Source organism: Vicugna pacos, chromosome 5 (genome assembly GCF_048564905.1).
Source record: "Vicugna pacos chromosome 5, VicPac4, whole genome shotgun sequence".
Lineage (NCBI taxonomy): Eukaryota > Metazoa > Chordata > Mammalia > Artiodactyla > Camelidae > Vicugna > Vicugna pacos.
In genome coordinates, this window is record NC_132991.1 from 34,935,363 (window position 1) to 34,956,615 (window position 21,253).

The 21,253-nt window shown below is 31.3% G+C and overlaps 1 protein-coding gene across 14 annotated transcripts in view; it reads right to left on the reverse strand.

Annotated features, from left to right (window-relative positions):
* BAZ2B (bromodomain adjacent to zinc finger domain 2B) overlaps positions 1–21,253 on the reverse strand; it is a 297,477-nt gene that overhangs the window by 155,406 nt on the left and 120,818 nt on the right. The gene's annotated exons all lie outside the window — the stretch shown is intronic.

Sequence of the window (21,253 nt, forward strand, 5' to 3'; positions counted from 1 at the left end):
ATATTTAAAATCTCAGAACAGGTCTTGTTACAAACACTTAATATGTGTCATTTGAAAGGAGTATATATTCAGTACTGAACAACATTAACGCAAGTGCTAATCACCATCTTCACTATGATGACACATGAAACAGCAAATTTTCAGAAACCTATGACTTAAGGAGTTAATAGTTTCAGCTGGATTTCTTGGTGAAATTAAATAATTCAAATATTTTACAGTTATCTAGAATGCAAAACAGAGCCCTTATTTCCTTTAAGGAAAATTTAAAATATATTCCAACTAAATAGGCAGCTTTACTATGTAAATTGTATGATAAAAAAACAAAATTTTAAGTTAGAAAATTATTATTTCAATTATTTCAAAGGCCCATGACTACCCCAGTTTCTCATAATGGGTCAAATTTAAAGGGATAATAAAATTAAAATACAGAGGTAAAGAAAATAAATTTGAAATTTTGTTTCAGTCAAGGTAGCTTTTGCCTAGTGTCAGCAAATTTTGGTGTTAAGAGTTTACAATTCAGTTTTAAGGGCAGGGACAAAAACCAGGATAATATATTTGATACCCTGTGAGTAAGAAAAAGACTCCCCTGCATTAACATAGGAAAGAGAAAAGGGAAACTTTTCCTCCCCTAGGTAGATTTCAGCCCTACTTGTTCTCTCAGTCAGGCACTCTTACATAGGGCATACATCCCAACGAACTATACCTGGCAGCTCTATACAGGGAAAAACTCACAGAAAGGATTCCCCTGCCCCTTGCAGATCTAAGAAACCACAGAGGACATTACTCCTTCAGGACTTAAAATTTTATACAAAACGAAAATGGAAGACAGGAACAAGGATAAGAAGGAAGAAAGGCTCCCACTTTTTTTGCTTACATTCTCCTGGCAATAAATAAGCTTTCCATAGTTATATATAGCCCATCATATTCCAAAATAACTTAAGGTGACATATAGACATATGATTAGTAGAAAAGAATGCTTTCAAAATACAAATTAACACGAATAAAGGGAAAATAAGAGGAAGCAAGAAAGATGAAACACAAAGTTAATGCTAAAATACAAACGCCTATCATAAGGCCTTGCACAATTTAAGATGGGGGTGGTTCAGCTCTGAGCTTCCTAGCAATCAAAGGAGGAGATAAGATTAAATTATAAAATTCTCATTCTGTATAAACTGTATTTTACAAATAAGCACCAAGACGTTTCTTAGTATCAGAATTGAGAGGAATGTCTTCATACATTTCAATAATGCAACACTGGACAATACAATAATTTTCTCAAAGCATCTTTACAGAAATTAAATAACAAATTTCATATGAAATTCCTTTCAACCTTTCTCTAGGGAAAGCCAGAAAATTAGCCATCTTGCTAGGATGTCTTCTGTAATTTATCTAATCTGGATCTTTAAACACAGTAACAATCCCCAGGATCTTTTGTTAAATTCATAGTTCATTTTCATATTCCAAATTCCTATTTCATTTTCTAAACTCAGGTTCTTCTGCTGGATGAGTAAATAAAATGGACATGCAAGTGTCCCTAATTATTTTAGGGATCTTCCTTACTAGATTTTTGAAATTCCTTATTTTACATTACCCACAGTGAATAATAAAATGCAAACATTCTAAGTATGAATTAACATGATGCACTCATAAACGGCTGTACATATTTATAACAGCTAATGTTTGTCCAACATAACTATTTATTGCATCAAGTAAGCCAGAAGACCAATTTTTACCATATGGATAATTTCTAAGTGATATACAATCAACCCATATTACATCAAACATTGGGCTTTCCTATTTTCAAGCTTGTCAAAAGAATTTCAGTTGTGATAACTTTTGAGAACACTACCAAAAACCAAATAGATTTTGTAAATTGTTGTCAGATACCAAAATGACTAAAATTAAATGACAATTGTGTCCAGTACAGTTTGATCCATATTTGAACTCACATACAGAACCCAAGAGTCGGAGACTTTTCCCCTCACTAAATGAACTCCTCCAATGTGGAGCCGTTAAAATTTATTATTTCTGAATTTCCTGTTTTATGAAAATTCAAATCTAAGTATAGTAACCTCGACATACAATTTTTGCTATTGCAAAAGTTAGTAGCATTTACATTTAGCATAACATGTATACTTGCTTAACATTTTTCTTGCAATAAGAAAACCATTTCTAACACTTAAAAAATGTTAGAAAGCATATGCTTAAGCTCATATTATTTATCTGCTTAAATTAATCAAGATTATAGTTTATTCATTTAAAAAGTTACAGGATAATTAAAATGGTTCCATTATTAACCACCTTAGAATTATTTATTTCAGAAAACAAAAGTAGGAAACATATCTATAATATACACTGAAAAGCTTTGAAAAAATTTAACAAAAGAAAGAATTCAGTTTTCTTTTTTTTCCTAAAAGACAAACTGAAAATAGTAAAGCAAAGAAAGCTACACATATATATTTTTTCACTTACTGTAACATAATAGATACACACAGAGCCTGTAAAAATACAATATTCATTTTGCTGCAGAAGAACAGACATAGCATAACAATGAGATTTGCTAATGAAATCAACCATCAACCTGGAATACATATGTATTAAACCAAGACCTCAGTGTCATTTTCTTTTTGCATCGTTTGTTCTTTCTTTCATTTTTTCTTGACCTTGTCAATATTTTTGTCCTTTAGATTCTGGAACTTCGGTAAAGCAAAATCAAGACTATAATATTATAGTGTACTGCTTTTTATTCATCACATTTATTTTTAATGTAAATTCCAATTGTTCTTCTTCTATCAGCACTATTAATATATCTTTGGGGGGAAAAAAATCAATGAATGCTACCAGAAGAAACAAGGTTTATTTCTAAACAAAATTGTTGGATTAGGTCTAAAGAAAACTTATCAACATCTGACATAAATTCCATATAAAAACTTTTATAGCAATACTAGTGCTTATTTAATAAGAAATAAGAAAATAATAATATATTTAAAAGCACTTTTGTAATAATGTTATTCCTCCAGCAATTTCTACTACTGACGAATATTAAGTGAAATAATGCAAGGCTGATATAATAACCATGTTTTTAGATAAAAACTGTAATTTTCCCCCCTAAAATGCTCTGCAGTCCTGGTCTACAAAGTTAATTACCAATTTCCATTTATCAGAAATAAGTAATTCTGAGAATTTTCTTAAAGATTTATTATTTAAATTTATGATTTAGTTCTTGTAATTTTCTGTACAAGCCCAAAAAAGACTATGAAAGTATTTGATATTATATATCTTAAAGCATTAAAGTCCCTCAGAATTTATTTATATAGAGTATAAGCTACTTAACTAGATAACTATCTGTACTATTGGTTGTATACTCACACAAATTAGGGTTTCAATTCACATGTACTACAGATAAAATTAACAGCCTAACCTGCTGTGGTATATAATTGCTACTAATTCATGATAACAATAGTTTTTTTTTTTAAGCAGTACTTATACCAGCTAACCTTAGCCAAACAAAATTGTTTCCCATTTTTATTTTTTAAATAACTTAGTATCTAGCCCCAAACAATATCCTACAAAATAAAAATCAATAAGTATTGCAGTTCTGTAAAAAAAAGTAAACCAAACAGATATTCCTTATTAAACTTAAATTCTCTGAAAGTTGCCACTGACAGTCCAGTAGTTCTCAAGGCTATCTTAAAAACCTTGAAGGACGATTTTAAGAGCTGCATAATCACAGAGCAATCATTAATCCACACGCAAAGTATTTTCCTATAAAACAGAAATTTCTATTGAAATGGCAAAATATAAATCAGACTACAGAGAAACAGACAGTTTAAACAAATGTCTATGGCAATACTGAAAACCTATTTTCATTAAGGCAAAGGATGTAATCCTAATAAAATGTGGTGATAGGCACTGGGAAGTTATCAAGCTCCTTGCTACTCAAAGTGTGGTCCACAGATCAGCAATACTGAAACCACTTGTCAGAAACAAAGAATTTCAGCACTAGCCCAGACCTACTGAACTAGAATCCTATGCACATTAAAATTTAAGAAGCCAAGATCGAGAAAATTCTCTAGCCCACCTGCTTGTATATCAATTCTAGTAACTTCTGATATTCTAATAAATCCTCAAAATTCCATACTAAAATGGAGAATACTCAAAGAATAAATAATATATTTGTCGTGCTCCAAGTCCATTACCTACTATTTGCTTAATTATTTGAAGTTTCATATTCAAATGGACTACAGATTTGAAATTTGTGGTAATACAAAAAATAAGAGGGCCGCACTAATACATTTTTGCAACATCTTGGAAAATATTAAATAAATGGATAAAGTTGAAGCATTATACTCTCTTAGCAATTATTTTAAATTTTTTCAGCAGAAGAATCCTTTCTTAAATAAAATCCTGTGAAGAAACCCTGAATAGTAAAAAGTAAATAAAGGACTGCTCTTTGAGGCAGTAGTCAAGACATCTCACCAGAACCAACTTATATGATTCCTCCAAGTACAGTCTGAAAAACTGACTTAAGAGAACTACTGAAGAATCTAAAAATGAACTGAACAACTGTTACACTAATCACAAATAAAGTTAACTATTCATCAAAGTGAGTTGAAAAGATCCCTATATAGAAACCCATTGTTTAATTTATTCTGTAGTGTTTTAAGGTAAGAACACTAGGTAAAATTACATAATTAAGCATTGTTTTCAAACCGATCTTTCCCCAAATAAGTCTAAGTGATGAACTTGGATTTAATTACTATGTTATCTTCATTAAAATTATTTTAGTTAACAGTATGCCTACCATATATAAGACATTATGTTAAGTGCTACATAGGCAATACAGATGAATGGACAAAGTACTTCTCACCTTGGAAGGCTAAGCCAAACACATAGATGTGCCATAAAAGCATTCTGCTAAATGAAATAGGTCAGACAGAGAAAGACAGTGCTCTCACTTATATATGGAATCAAAAGCAAAAACAAAAAGCAATAGAAATATAGTACTAAAGGAAAAAAATATATAGTACTAAAGGAACAAAATTAACTGAGGATGTCAGAAAACACTTTATGTAAAGGTAAAATCTTAAATAGGCCTTGTAAAGTGTGTAGGATTTGGAAAGGCAATGATGGCTCCGTGGAGGAACTAGGGGAAAAGGCATTTGTAAATGGAGGGAAAACATATGCTGAGGGCAGAGGCTGAAAAGCATTGGGTGTGTTCAAAGAATAGCTTGAGGTAGCTTGCAAGTCTCGCAGTAACTAGAGTTACGAGTTGTTCATTTTTATAGCAGTAGCACTTGCAAAACTCAAGTGTTAACATACCTGTAAAGCATAATAAGGGCATTAAATATCTACTGTTTGAATTAATCAATAAATGAATGTAATCTAGTCTGGCTGGTATATAGGGCATATATAGAAAATAGTGGAAGATGAGGCTGAAAAGGTAGTCTAAGACCTTATTAGAGATAACCTTGAACATCACATTAAATGTTTAAATTTAACACTGAAAACAACGGTAAACTACTTGCATTAGAAATATTGATCTGGCAGTTTTAAGTAGGATGAATGGGAGCAGGAAGAGATTTCCAACAGGAATATTGCAATATTCAGTCTATTATAATAGTTTAGGCAAGAGGTAAGGGTCTAAACTAAAATTGTGGTAGTAGAGTCAGAAATATGGAGGTGAATATGAATACGAAAGATAAGATGAATCAATTCTTTTTAACTTCTTGACTGGTCAAAAGTACAGCAAGAAACAAAAAATTATATTGTAGAAGTAAAATTTATTGGAACTTCATCGTAGATTCTACATAGATAGAGTGGGAAAGCAAAAATTAAGGAAATCCCAAAGGCTGGGGAAAATGTACAGCAGGAAATCTCTTGTGCACTATGGTGTAAACTCATATAACCACTGTAGAAAAAAATTAAGCAAAACATAGTAAAATCAAAGCTCTATGCAGTCACTATCACAGCAATTCCACTTCTAGATATGTAACCCAGAAAAATTCTCATACATGTGCATAGTCATATACAAAAATGTAAACTACAGCACTATTTGTATAGTGAAATACTAGAAAATAAATAAAAGACTGTAGTGTATTTTTACAATGAACTATATAGCAGTTAAAATAAATGAACTAGAGCTACACATGTTAACATGGATATATATCTTTAACACACAAATACAACCACTTGAGGAAAGTAAAGGTTTTGTTGGTTTGTTTACTTCTATTTATCATTTTATTTAAGATAGGACAATCTGGAATAAATCAGTCAAGAAAGGATAAGATGGATATGTCTTATGAATGATCAATGAAACAAGTCTCTGGAGGACACAGAAGAGGATAAATATCAAAAAGCATGAATAACAAGTCTTTGGTTTAGTAAGGACACAAACCAGTTTTTGTTTGCTTTTACCAGGACTGATTTATTTTATAACTGGAAGTTCGCAATTTTGACAACCTTCACCTATTTCACCCACCCTCCACCTGTGGCAACCATAACTCTGTATCTATGAGTTAGTTTTTGTTTTTGTTTTTGTTTTTGATTCCATATATAAGTGAGAGCACTGTCTTTCTCTGTCTGACCTATTTCATTTAGCAGAATGCCCCCAAGATCCATCCATGTTATTGCAAATAGAAGCATTTCCTTCTTTTTGTGGCTGAATAATATTCCATTGTATAAATATATAACACATTTTCTTTTACTCATTCATCCATCAAAGGACACTTGGGTTGTTTTCATGTCTTGGGGAACTTTTTCTCAGAGATGGGTAGAAAGGTAAAACAGCAACAGCAACAGCAACAGCAACACCCAGACAATTTTTAAACTTTTTAATTTGAAATAACTATACATTTACAGAAAGCTGAAAAAAATAGTACAGTGAGGTTCCATGTACTCATCACTCAGTTCCCACCAATGGTTACACCTTAATGTAACTATAGTGCAATATAAAAACAAGGTAACAAATACCTACAACGTGTTCATATAGTTCTGTCATCTTATCACGTGTGTAGATTCATGTAACCAACACTGCAATCAAGATACAGGTCCATCCCGTCACCACAAAGATCTCTCTCATGCTACTCCTTTATAGTCATACCCAAACTCCTCTCTCCTCTACCATCCCTTACCCCTGGTACCACAAATTTGCTCTATCTCTGTACTTTTGTCTTTATATGAATGACATTATAGAGTGACCTTTTGAGATTAGCTTTTTTCACTGAGCCTAATGCCCTTGAGATCTGTGTATCAATAGTTGATACCTTTTTACTGCTGAGTAGTATTGCATGGTACAGACACACCATACTGTGTTTAGCAATTCATCTACAATTAAGACATTTTGATTCAAATTTCCAATTTTGGCTATTACAAAAAAAGCTGCTATAAATAAACATGTACAGTAATTTTGCTGGGAAAAATGCCCAGGATTGTAGTTGCTCTTCATGTAGTAAATATAGGTTTAGGTTTTTTGTTGTTGTTTTTTCTTTCTTTCTTTTTTTTTTTTTAAAGAAACTGCCAAACTCTTTTTCAGAGTGATGGTACCATTTTACATTCCCACTGGCAATGTGTAAGACATCAGTTTCTCCACACTCTTTCCAGTGATTTAGATTATTTTCACTATTTTTTATTTAAGTGATTCTGTTAGGTAACCAGTAAGAGCTCGTTTTTGCATTTCTCTGACAGCTAGTGATACTAAACATCTTTTCATGTGCTCATTTGATACCCAGATATCCTCTTTGGTGAAATGTTACTTCATGTCTTTCGCCTGTTTTTCTAATTAGACTGTTGCATTTTTCTTGTTGATTTTTGAGAGTTTTTATACATCCTAGATATGAATCCTTTGTCAGATTTTCCCCTGGTATATAGCCTGTCTTTTCATCATCTTTACAGGGTGTTTTACAAAGCAAAAGGTTTTAATTTTTATAAAGTTCCAATTTATTGATGTTTTTCTTTTATGTATTGTGCTTTTTATGTCATGTATAAGAACACCAAGTTAGGACTCACAGATTTTTTTCCCTTATGCTTTCTTCTAAAAATTTTATTACAGTTTTATGTTTTACATTTAAATCTATAACCTAAACAGAATTTGAACTGGAAAAAAAGAGGAAACTGTTTATCATCAGGTCTTCAACTACTTTAGTAGAGTTAATATCAACATTTATTGGGTATCTACTTGAAGTATGAAGCACTTAAGATATAGATACAAGGTATAGGATGCAGTGAGTGGAGAAAATACATATTTTTATTTCATTGTTTTAAGTGCCTTGACAGTATCGTATATCAGTGTTCTTGACTTAGCCAGGAAGAGACTGAGAGTATTCTTGGAGAAGATTATGATAGTTCTATACCTTTAAGAATGGAGGAATTAGGCAACTCACAAGGGGAAATCTGTGTCAGGAAGAAATAATAACACTGAACAAAGGCAAAAGGACTGTACACCCACTGCCTGCTTTAAGAAAGTATAAATGGTTTCAAAATTGAAGAGTACTAAGTATGGGAGATTTAGGCAAAATTTTTGATGTAGGCAGGAGACAGACTGTGGAAGATTTCATATGCTCTGCAAATGAGAATAAATTTTATTCTGTAGTAATGGGAAGCTAGTAAAGAATTTTAAGTAGATGAATAAGCTAGTTAAGATTTGTGATACCAGTTAAATTGTCACTGAGAAGAGGATGAACCTGGACACAGCAAGACTAGAGGCAGAGCCACCAGTTAGGAGGCTACTGTGACAGCCCGAGTGAGGCATGATGCAAATCTACATAAAGATTTAGGCATCATGAATAGAAAAGAAAGGATGGATTTGAGAAATATTTAGGAAAACAAAAAAGAAATGTAGTCTTTACTGAAAAAGCAGGCAGGGAGAAATGTTGGCTTAAGGATAGTAGAGGTTATAAAACAGCAGTTGTGGAAAATCCTTTCATTAACCAACAGTTAATCTGTAGGATTATATAACACAGCATTTACCAAACCACGAAAAACACTAACCCCTCAAGAGGCTTTTAAAGGAAGGGTCAAAAAGGTTGGAGATTCACAAAATACGTTAGCACATTAAAAGATGTGCCTAAACAGCTGTTAAACAAAACAAAACCCATTTACTCTTGTTTTACATTAACCCAATGTTTTCCAAACTTACTTGACCATGGAATCTTTTTATCATACAATACTCACTCCACATAACCAATGCTCTACCAAAACTACCTTGGGTAACACTGGTTTAGCAACAATATGAGCTTTGGTTAAGCTTAGAGCATAGTTGTTTTTGTTTTCAATATTCTCTTTAAAAAAAAAAAGACTTAATTCTTGAATGTAGGTCTATGTGAAATCTCTCTAGCTTCATTTATTACTCCTTTTCACCACTCACACCTTTCCAGCCACGTTGGTTTCCTTACAGTTTTTGGAATACGCCAACACAATCTCCCTCAATTTCTTGGCATTTGCTGTTTACTCTGGAACAGTCCTTACCCAGATAAATACATGACTTGCTACTTCACTTGCTTAAAGATCTCTGTTAAACTGTCATCATCTTAGAAGGGCCTTCTCTGACCACCCAATAACAAATACTAACTCCATGACCCTGGCACTCATGACTCTTAATTTGCTTTATCTTTTTCACAGTGTTGGTTGCCATCTAACATATAAAATGTTGGTTTATTAACTATTATTTCTTTTGCTTATAGACTGTAAGCCCCATGAGTACAGAGTCTTGTTTTGTGCACTGCCTTACCCTCAGCATTTTCATGTACTAGGCACTCAGTAACTAGTTACTGAATAATTTAGTAATTGTCATTTAACCTCTATCTGAGTGTACTTACTTCATATAAAAGTAGATAATAGGTGAAATAGTAACATATCAACATATCCATTGATAGGAACAATATTCTCCTTTATGATGTTATGGTCAATATTTTTTATGCCCACTTTCTATTTAAAAGGTCTAACCAGTATTTTTCTTAGGGGAAAAAAAAGGAAACAAAAGAAAAAAAACTTACTTCAAGATTTCAACTTTTTCTTTCAACTTTCAACTTTTTCTCCTAATCAAAAACAACTATATAATTGTATAATTTTATCTTTAGAAAATGTACAGACACCATTTTGAATAATTGTTAAGTTTCTCTTTAACTTTACTTCTTTAGACACTGGCTTATGAAAGACTACAACTTGAAGCACTGAATGCAGCAACTTTGATGTTTTATTCATGAAGTACAGTGATTTCTTTCTGTAACTTTAGCAATTGTCAAATGCTTTAGTAGGTTTTAGACGTGTACCGCTTCCATTTTTAATTTTAGCCATGACTTACTACTCTTCAATACAAGTCGGCTGTCCAATTGAATATACTCCACATGGTAGTATACTCTCAAAGGCACCTGTTTTCCTCTAAAAACTGGATTTCCCACTGATACATGCAACAATATTTCAAAATATCTCAGTATAAAATCTACAAAACTCTCAAATATTTTAGTATGAAACACACTACTTTTAAAAGAAAAGACTTTTAAAAATACACAAATAAATCAACACAAGATATACATTTGAATTGGTTCTGATTTAAACAAAATATTGTTTAAATATGTTCTTATTAAGAAATAAGAACACAGCTCATGTATATATAACTTTATAACCCAGGTATAACCTCTTCTTACAACAAACACTTTTCTGTACAGCAGTCTAGTGATGATTAAAATGAGAAACTTGAGTTCTTTTCCAATAAAAATATGTGCAATTGAATAGTAAATAAGTCTATAATTATGTACTTTCATTATGCAGCTGTCATGAATAAATAGGTAAACTCTGTGGTATTCTAAGTTTTACTCAAAGAGAGTAGTTTCTTTCACCTTCATAACTAAAGCTATTATTATATGTATAACAAGTCATAATCTAAGAGTCATCCAATGTTTTTCATGAACTAGTTTAGTGGTCTTGATTAAATCACAGTCAATAAGACTCAGTCTCTTTGTCTGTAAAATGAGTAAGTTTGTCTAGGATTTTTAACATATTTTCTAGCTTTAATATTCTGTGATTCTAAAAATATATTTCTTCAATTAAACTCTATTGTTTTTATTCTTGCAAACTAACTGAGAAATGTTTCTGATACTAAGAAATGAATGTTCCCTCAAAGCTTACTTCTTTGAAAACTAGATAATAAAACATATTTATGTTTCTCAGTAACAAAACACCTCAATTTGTACTGAAATATGATAAGTACTGTTTATCTACTTCAGGTGAATAAAAGCTGAGGGCAATTTATTAGAGCATAAGAAAGACTCCTGAATACTAGAAGGTCACACAGACTGTGTGCTGAGCTGTTAGCAAAACATCTATGATGCTCCAAAGCTGCCATTTTTCTTCCTTGACAAAGACTCCATCTGCCACTAAGCCATTTACAGCCTGCAAGTCAGAATATCAATGATTTCCTACCATTCTGCAAGCCTGCTTTCACCTTGACATCACCTCTGTAATACAGCTAAAGCAGATGATACATATATCCCCAACTATAAGCATGAAGCCCATGCTTTACTCACCTGATAGTTATTTAAACTGCCCTCTAATGTACTATTTTTATTCATGCTGAGTTGTAAAGGAATTTTAAAGTGTATACATTTGTTATAGTTCTTGTTGCTTTACTCACATGCTTTAAATCAGATATATTCAGAAAACTGTAAAATCTGAAGATTGTACTAGGTAGTTTTCAACAATGATTTAATAACTAAGACAACAGAGCTATGTCATATTTCCATTTAATATAATCTGCTATAAAATTATTTCACATAAAACATTTTATTTACTTAAAAATTGAGACCATTAAAGCAATAAAGAAATGTTGATATAATTTCCAGTTTTATACTTGAATCTGTGTGCTTAACATTGTAAACAAGTGAAGCCTATTTACCTAGCAATGAGAGAAAATTTTTCAATTATATTTTGTTTCATTTTTTTCATAAAGTCTTAGAAATAGATGTAAACTGCCAAAAACTATGAAATATTATTCTTCCATCTCTTTTAAATAAAAGCAGTATAATCTTTGGTCATTAACATTTGTAAAAATGGAAATAATAACCTTACTTAAAATATTACTTTCACCTGAGAATAGGTCTCTACATAAATAATGAATTAAGGTCTGTTATGTACAAAACATTAAGGGGAGTATAAAAAAGTCTAAAACAAGATTTTTGGCCTCAGAGGAAAGTGAAAATGGAGTCATGGTGGGGGAGCAAATAGCTCAATGGTAGAGTGCGTACTTAGCATGCACGAGGTCCTGGGTTCAATCCCCAGTACCACCTCTGTCAAATAAATAAATAAGTAAACAAATAAACCTAATTACCCCCCCCACTCCAAAAAAAAAAAAAACCACTCATGAAAAAGCATCTAAAAAGACAAGGAACTTCACAGTGAGAGGAAGTATGTTACACAATAAGAAATTCTGGATTACAGGTTAGGAGACTTAAGCCTAATTATATCTTTGCTCTGAACCCTCCAAGTACTGAGTCATTTGTCTAGGAAAACCACTTACTCACCTATAAAGTGAGGTGACAAGTAAGTGATATCTAAAGTTTCTTCCTGCTCTAGCACTCTAGAATAATAGGACACCATGAGTCTAGATGTCAAATGATTACAGATACTAATTGACCTTAGACTTCCAAATGGCACTCCCTTTAGATAGATAAAGCTAGTACTGAAAAGGAAATGAGATATGAATTGAGTTTGAAGGGTGTGCAGCATTTGAATATATATGCAGAGGTAGAAAAAGAATCTTCCCAAAAAAAGGGAATAGCATAAACAAAGACATGAAAAAGAAGTCATGATTTCAGATATGTTAATGCAGCAGGGTTAACCACAATGAGTAAGAAGAGGAGACATCATAACAGAGACTGAGAAACTAGTAGGTAAACTAATACAGCAATCTAAACATGACCTAAATAGGGTGGTGGTGAGAATGACAGGAAAATAAAGAATGCAAAAAAATCTGAAGCTGCATCACAGCCACTTTTAAGTTTTGATTCTCTAGAGCCAGATGAAGGAGAGTAATGCAAACAGATACCAGGGTTCATACACTGATGTGGGAAATGGTGATACTATTAACAGAAATAGACCTGAAATGTGATCATCTTTCTAAAATAATATGAAAAAATATACAATACATTAAAAAGAAATAAAGTCATCCAATTTTCAGAAAAAGAACTGGATTAGGAATTAGCTACTGATACTGGAGTCTGTGCCATAAACTGGCTGTGTAACACAGAGCCAGTCACTCTAAGGCTTGCTTTGCTAAACTGAGAGGACTGAAAGTAGTATGATTTCAAGATTCTTTTCAGTGTTATATATAACATAGCTTCTTAATTTCCAACAAACTTGCAGTTGTAGAGGCAGTCTTTTGAAATAGTCTTAATTCTGACTGATTGAAGATTTATCATTTTTTTGTACATATGAAAAGTTGAGAAATACAAAAGTAATTAAAACGATTATTTTCACCTACAGGTACAACCAAAAAACAAGTGCCACAAAACTAAAGGCAAAAGCAGTAATTTCAGAATTAACTCTGCATTTTTTATCCTACATTACTTATTAACTAACTCATTAAATATCTTTTACTGGGAACCAAGGGAAAGCCAAGAGAACAGTTTCCATGTTTAAGCTTATCATTACTGGTGAGAGAAAATGAATGTATATAAAATAACAAAAAATTGCCTTTTGATATAGACTAACTCACAGATCAAGAAAAATCACTATTTACCATTTCAAAGGGGAGATGAACTCTGATGTTCTAAAAAATGTAATGGATATAAACTTTGGTTAAAGCAGAAAGTATTCCTAGAAAGTTTCTTTAAAAAGAGAGGCCATAATCAAATTAAATTTTATTCATATTTCATACTATTTTGTACAATTATTGCTCATAATTTCAAGAAAAAACCTTATATTTACTCCAAAGTCATGAATTAAAATATATGGAGTATTTATGAAGTATGCTTCCAGAAGTATGTGTCAAATAAAATAAGACAATTTTTCCCTAAACATCAAATTACAATTAAAAAAATATTCTGAAATAATTTGCACTCTAAAAATAATTTTTATATTAAGTTACAATTCTAGTTTTTTCAGGAAATTACTTAAATTTAAGAAACATATGAAAGAGGGAACTCAACTTCTAGTAACTTGTGTTGTCTCTTCCATTACGTATGCTTATAATAAATAATTAAAACAGTATATCGGAGCATATTACAATTGTAATTTCTCAGTACTTAACATTATAGTCAACTAAAGATATAATTAAATTGGCAGGTGCTCTACATGTTACAGTGTAGTAAATTTTTATTCTTGGGGAAAAATATTTCTATGCACTCATAGATTTTGATCTCCAAGATGATGTCTTTCTTATTAAAGTATGCCTTTATTTTATTTGAAGAGTATAATCACTGATAATAAACTTCTTTTATTTTGCCTACTATGTCCAACATTCAATATGCAAAAATGATCACAATACAATACTTAAAATAGACAAAGAAAATGGATTAGAAATAGAGTGTTAGTTATAAAAATGCAAGTATAACTTCAGATAATAATGAACTCAACTGTCTTCAAAGATACGACTATTCTTTTTTCATTATTAACATTTAACTAAAATAAAATCAACTCTTTTTCCACCTTTCCAAGTGAAATCCATATTAAAGTGGTCTGGAGTTACTGCAATTGTCCAATAGATTCTTTAGCCAATGCTGATGATAACTGTGTGGCAATGATCTAAGTGTGGCAGCAGTCTAGTAGTTATTGCTACTATAGTGATTTGATAATTGGTTTGGTCCCTGAAGTCCTCACATATTAATCCCTCTTTAAATGGTGCTTTTAAAAAGAAAAATTAATAGAAAGTAACTGGATCACAGTATGGGTAAAATTATATACAGATTTGCTGAATACTTTAGCAAATAACTATGCATACACATTTAGAAATCTACTCAATCCAACACATACTGGAAACAAGTTTGAGGACTTAAGCTCCAACACTGTGAACAGTCATATGTGAATAAAACAGTTTTGTCCACAAAGAGCTTACAATTGAATAGCATAAATTGAAACTACTCAAGGAGTTTCATAAACTGTTTCACAGTGTTCATATTTTTAAATAAGGTAATAGTCAGCTTAAATATCTATTTTTAATAAAAAGAAAATAACTTTCTCAGTAAGCAAAAAAGAATAAGCTAAGAACCTTAAATGTGTATCATGTGTGGTAATGAGTGACAATGGTCAAGAGTGCTCATGATGCTCAGTCCTTATATCACACACACCTGAACACTGGTAGAGTTGCCATGATGGTTTTGATGCTTTTTTATATTTTTAAATTTGTTAAAAAATAGAAGCATGAGGCACATTAAAAGAGAAATGAAAGCCAATGAGAACATAAACTGATAATCAGTAAAATAACTACAAGAAGATTTTCACCAAATTCCAGTTGCATTCATCTCATCAGAGTTCTTATACAGCATATTGAGATGTCTTTATTATTTCAAAAACTAATGTAAAGAGGAAAAACTGTAATGATCATTCTCTTTAAATGAAAAACCAAACTGGATGCAATTATCTTTTTTTCTGAATTAGGACAAAAATTATAAAATTAAACTACTGCACTTGTTGATACTGTAAGAACTTCAAACATTAGCAAATGAAAGTAATTTTGAACTTTTTAAACAGTTGTGATACTGTTACATTTAAATCTATGCTTAATGAATCTAATTAAAATGTCATTTCAAAATGTTGCTATCACAACAATGAAGAATTGGAAGCAACTTAAGTGTCCACTGGAGGATGAATGGATAAAGAAAATGTGGTATATACATATAATGGAATATAATTCAGCTTTAAAAAAAAAAAGGAAATTCTGACAACCTACAATATGGATGAACCTTGATACATTATACTAAGTGAGATAAGCCAGTCAGAAAACAAAAAATATTGTATGATCCCACTAATATGAGACATTTCAAGTAATCAAATTCAAAGAAACAGCAAGTAGAGTGGTGGTTACCAATGGCTGGACGTAGGCAGTCTTGGGAGTTCTTTCATGTGTATAGAGTTTCAGTTCTGCAAAATGAAAAAGCTCTGGAGCCTGGTTGCACAACAGTGTGAATGTACTTAACACTACTGAATTATACTATCAGAAGTGGTTAAGATGATAAATTTTATGTTACACATTTTTACCAGTTTAAAAAAAAGACTTTCAGGTGCTTATGCAGAGATGCCTGGCTTAATTGATAAAGTATGTCTTATATAATTCAAAATAAAATAAACTTGTGCCTTTTGCAAAGTAGAAAAAAGTCTTTATACATTAAAAATTATCAAAGATAAAATTCAGATGATGATATTATATTATTATTATACTATATTTTTATGTACTGATCAATAGAGTATTTTTACTGAAAATCAACTTATATATCTCTAATCAGAAACTGATTAGAGATTACATTTACTAAAGAGATCCATAAGATTATACATTATTATAAGAAAGGTTTGAGGTTTTTAAAATATTAAAAATGATGTGAGGAAATATATTATAAACAGCAGTTAAATGAAGTAACAAAAGCAAAGTCAAGTTTCTCCATCCTAGACAATAGCACAATGAAAGAACTGATATTTTATTCAATTTGGGAACATAAGAAAAGGCTTATTTGAGAAGGCAAATAAGTTTTAAGAATGAATAGATTGTTCAATATAAGAAAATCAATCAATGTAACACACCACATTAGAACAAAGCGGGGAAAATCATATGAGTATCTCAACCAACAAAGCAAAAATATTTGACAAAATCCACCAATCTTTCATAATTTAAAAAAACTCAGAAAACTAGTAATGTAGGGGAACCTTCTCAACATGAGAAGGGCATACTGGAAAACCCACAGCTAATGTCATACCACATGGTGAAAAATCAAAAGCTTTCCACCTAAATCAGGACGAAGAAAAGAATGCTCGCTTTCACCACTGAAAGTTCTAGCCAAAGCCAGAACCAAGAAAAAGAAATAAAAGACATCCAAATTAGAAAAGAAGAAGTAAGCTATCTCTATTTTCAGTTAACATGATCCAAAAGATAGAAAAATCCCCCAAATTAAAAAAAATACTATTAGCACTGATAAACGAATTCAGTAGAGTACCTAATCAACACACACATGTACACAAACACAATCAGCTGTGTTTCTATATACCAACAGTGAACGATCTAAAAAGGAAATTAAGAAAATAATTCCATGTACAATAGCATCCAAAAGAGTAAAATACCTAGGAATAATTTAAGGAGGTAAAAGACCTAGACACTAAAAACCTCAAAGCACTGGTACAAAAAATTATTAAAGACAACCTGAATAAATGGAAAGATATTCAGTGTGCATGGATTATAAGACTATTTTTTGTTTTGTTCTTCCTAAACACTTGTATAAAAATAATTTATTTTAAAAATATTTAATGGAAAAACCATATTAAAATGATAAATTAAAAGTAATTTTACTAGGCACTTAGCACTTCCTAAACTTCTTGGTTTGTAAATTCCTACAAGATCTGACGTTTAGGCTCATTTACTTCCCATATTTTCCACTTCAACAATATTGGACTAAAATATTTTCATGTCCCTGAACATACATTCTTTCCAATCTATACGCCTGTTTCCTCTTTCTGGATTCTCTTCTAATTCATACCTCAAAACTCTAGCCTAGATGCCTCCCTTGTCTTTAAAGGTTTTAATCCTAGACAGAGTGAGTGAATCATTTCCTTTTCTATTCTTCTCCTAAAATTCAAGCCATCAAAAAGTGACAACAAGGACATACTGTATAGCACAGGGAACTATATTCAATTTCTTCTAATAACATATAATGGTAAAGAATACGAAAAGAAAAAATATGTATGTATGTATATGTATAACCAAATCACTTTGCTGTATATCTGGAACTAACATTGTAAATCAATAAAAAAAAATTTTAAGTGATAACAGAGTTCAAGAAAAATAAATAAAATGTAAACAAATCAAAGACATTTAAACAACGGCATAAACTTGGTCAAATTATCTTGATGTAATCAAGATTAATTCTGGCCATGACTAACAGACCAAAACACAGTGGCTTACAAGATAGAAGCTTATCTCTGTCAAGTCAAAGCAGTCCAATGTAGACAGATCACTATGGGCAGGGTAATATCCTAAAGTTATCAGGGACTTTCCATCTTATTGCTTTACCCATTCATAGTTTATGGTTTCCCCTCACTGCAACCCTTTCTTTAAGGATACAACTTGCGCACAATACTTCTGCTTATGTGTCTTTAGCCAAAACTTAGTTACAAGACCACATTTAGTTGTAAGAGAGACTGGAAGTGTTATTTTTACTCCAGGTATTGATAGGCTGGGAAAAATTTAGTAGAGGGGGAAAATTGATGTTAGGTTATAACTATCAGTCATTGCCATGCTTGGTTATATCTTATCTGTGGTAGATACCTAACTGACACTTAAAATTTACTACCTAACACCAATATTTCTAATAGTGTGTACATTGTAAAACTATATAGTAATTCCTTCTAAATTTCAATTTTTAAGTTAAATATTTCTACTGGAAGAGATTAATCTCTATAAAATTTAAATAACATGAACAATAAAATTACCAAGGGAAAAAAAGCAATTTTAATAAAACAGAAAAAGCCACTTCAATTATTTAAAAAGTTGCTTTGTAACAGGTTACTAAATAAGTAGCAAAATGTTTAAAAAGAATATGTAAAATAAAATTTAAGCCGTTGTATTAATAAAATTACATATAAACAAAACTACATGTAAGTAAAACTGTATAAATACTCCCAAACAAGATAGAGGATTTGGGGAGATTTAAAAAGAAAAAAGTCTAAGAGTTATTCTTTATAGTACCTATAAATGCTGTTTGGAGGATCCATATATTAAAACTTATAGATGAAAGGATCACAATGTGTGAGTGAGGTAAATTTGGATATATCCCTGACGTGTATAGTTGATGTCCTACCCCATCCCATATCTATAAAGAAGCAAATCATTAAATTAAACAAGTAAGAGGGAAGAAAAGTAATTAACATTTTTAACAATCTTTAAGATATATGCATATATCATTTTACAGGTGCAGACACTGAGGCACAAAGGGGCTGACTTGCTGAAGGTCGCATACACAGTATACGGCAGCATCAGTACTTGGAAGTCTTTCTGGTTCTAAAACCTATGCTCTTTCCTACCCACCCTACTTCCTGTGGTTCAATTTTAGATATTCATGTATTACTATCCTTGTTTCAATTTTAATATAAGAAAACTAAAAAATACTAATTAATTTAACTCTTTCCAGGGTAACTTATGATTACTAGCAAACATTTTCTGAATACTCATTTGCTGAGTACAATTTGAAAATACATATTAAAATATGTAAAATACAAAGAAATATATGTTATCAGTCATACAGGAATAATAGAAATTAAGCATTACCAAACTACTCCGGAGAGGGAATCACTTTCAATTAGGATGATTAGAGAAGGCCTCAGAGAGATGATTACATGTGTATAGGGCATTAGAAGGGAGGTTTGATTTCATCAGGAGAAATAAAAAGCCTGAAAAAGAAAAAGAATATTCTAGGAAAAGGGAACGACATGAGTGTTAAGTATGGTGACAAAATGTATATTCAAGGTGGGGAATGCAGTCCACATTGGGTAGAGTATAGGGTTCTTCGTGAATAGTAAGATATTTGTCTGGGAAATATGTTAGAGCCAAACTGAAGAGGAGTCTTGAATACCAAGTTTGAAAATCTAGATTTGATTTTATAAGAAATGTTTATAAACATCTTCAAGTACAGAAACAAGAGAATAAGAGCAATGTTTTAATAAAATTAAATTGAGGATGAGGCATAGGCTTGGATAGAATTGACAATGGCCAGGAAGAAAAGAGATCAGTTAGAAGATTTTGACATTTCTGTGAAATGTAACATGAGGGTAAAAACAGAAATTCTCCTGAATTCTGGAAATTTCTGAAGAAAAAAATATATAAGGTATATATTAAATAATATATAAATATTACAGATTCAGCTCTGAAACAATCTATAATATCACCCTCTCTAACCACAACATTTTACTGTTTTAGTTCGTTATCATTCATTTTACCAGCTTGTTACCTCTAACTAGTCCCTTAATCTCTCCATCTTCTCTGAATATATCAGCACTTCTCTGGCCTCATTTTATTCCAGTCCCATGGTCAACACTTGAATTACTCTCTCAATATCTCAGCCTGAGTGAGTGTCAAAATCTACCCTCTCTTCTTGACTCAAGGGGCTAGAGAAAGCTTCACAACCCTGACATTATTACAAAGAGTTTCTATTATCAGTCACTTATGAAACTCTCAAATGAATACTTCTCAGTCTTTAACTTATTTAACATCCAATAATATTAAACACCACCTCTCTTCCTGAAATTCTTGAATTCAGAGGAGTTGTAATTAAATGTTCTCTCAATATTACCCTAAAAACATGCTGAGAGTCAGTATTTTTTAATAAAAAAAAAAAACTTACTCATCCAGTGTTAATTTTAACTTTCCTATTGTAAAACACTAGAGCTAAACAGAAGGTTACCACAAAAATATGTTAATATTTTGTTGTAAACTATTCAGTTAGGGCAATAAAGTTCTGATTTAAAAAAAAAAACAAGCAAGAAACGAGCTACAAATCAGGGACAGCTAAAATGCTCCCTTAGGAAAATGAATAAACATGCCATAAACATCTGTAGACTCACTCAGTGATGAAGATAAAGCCTTTAAAAACATAATAAAAGTTCTCTCTGGCCTCTGTGAAAAATGTTAAATTTAGCAAATGAACCAGTTTCCCAAGAAAAAATGTTAAAACATAAAGATTATCTATATTTGGTTTGCATTTCTGACAATTACTGCTTTTGATGAACAATCAAAACAGAATTAAAGAAACAGATTCACTGAATAAATAATTTACTCAATTTTTTTCTCTGCTATTTGAAAGGAATTTTTCAAAAAAGCTGTAAAATCTCATTATTGTAAATCAGATTTTACTAGTTAGGATTTTCTAATAATGTGGACCAAAGTCTTGGATAAAGTTTTTCTTTAAGTAATATTTCCTTATACACAGTAGAAATTAACACTTCAAATAAAATTAAAGAGGAAAAGTATCAGTTTCTTAAGAGAACTATCCTTTTCAACAACTCTCCATATTTGGAAGACTCCTTAAAAATCATTTAAATATCAATGAAAAATTTAAGCAAGAAG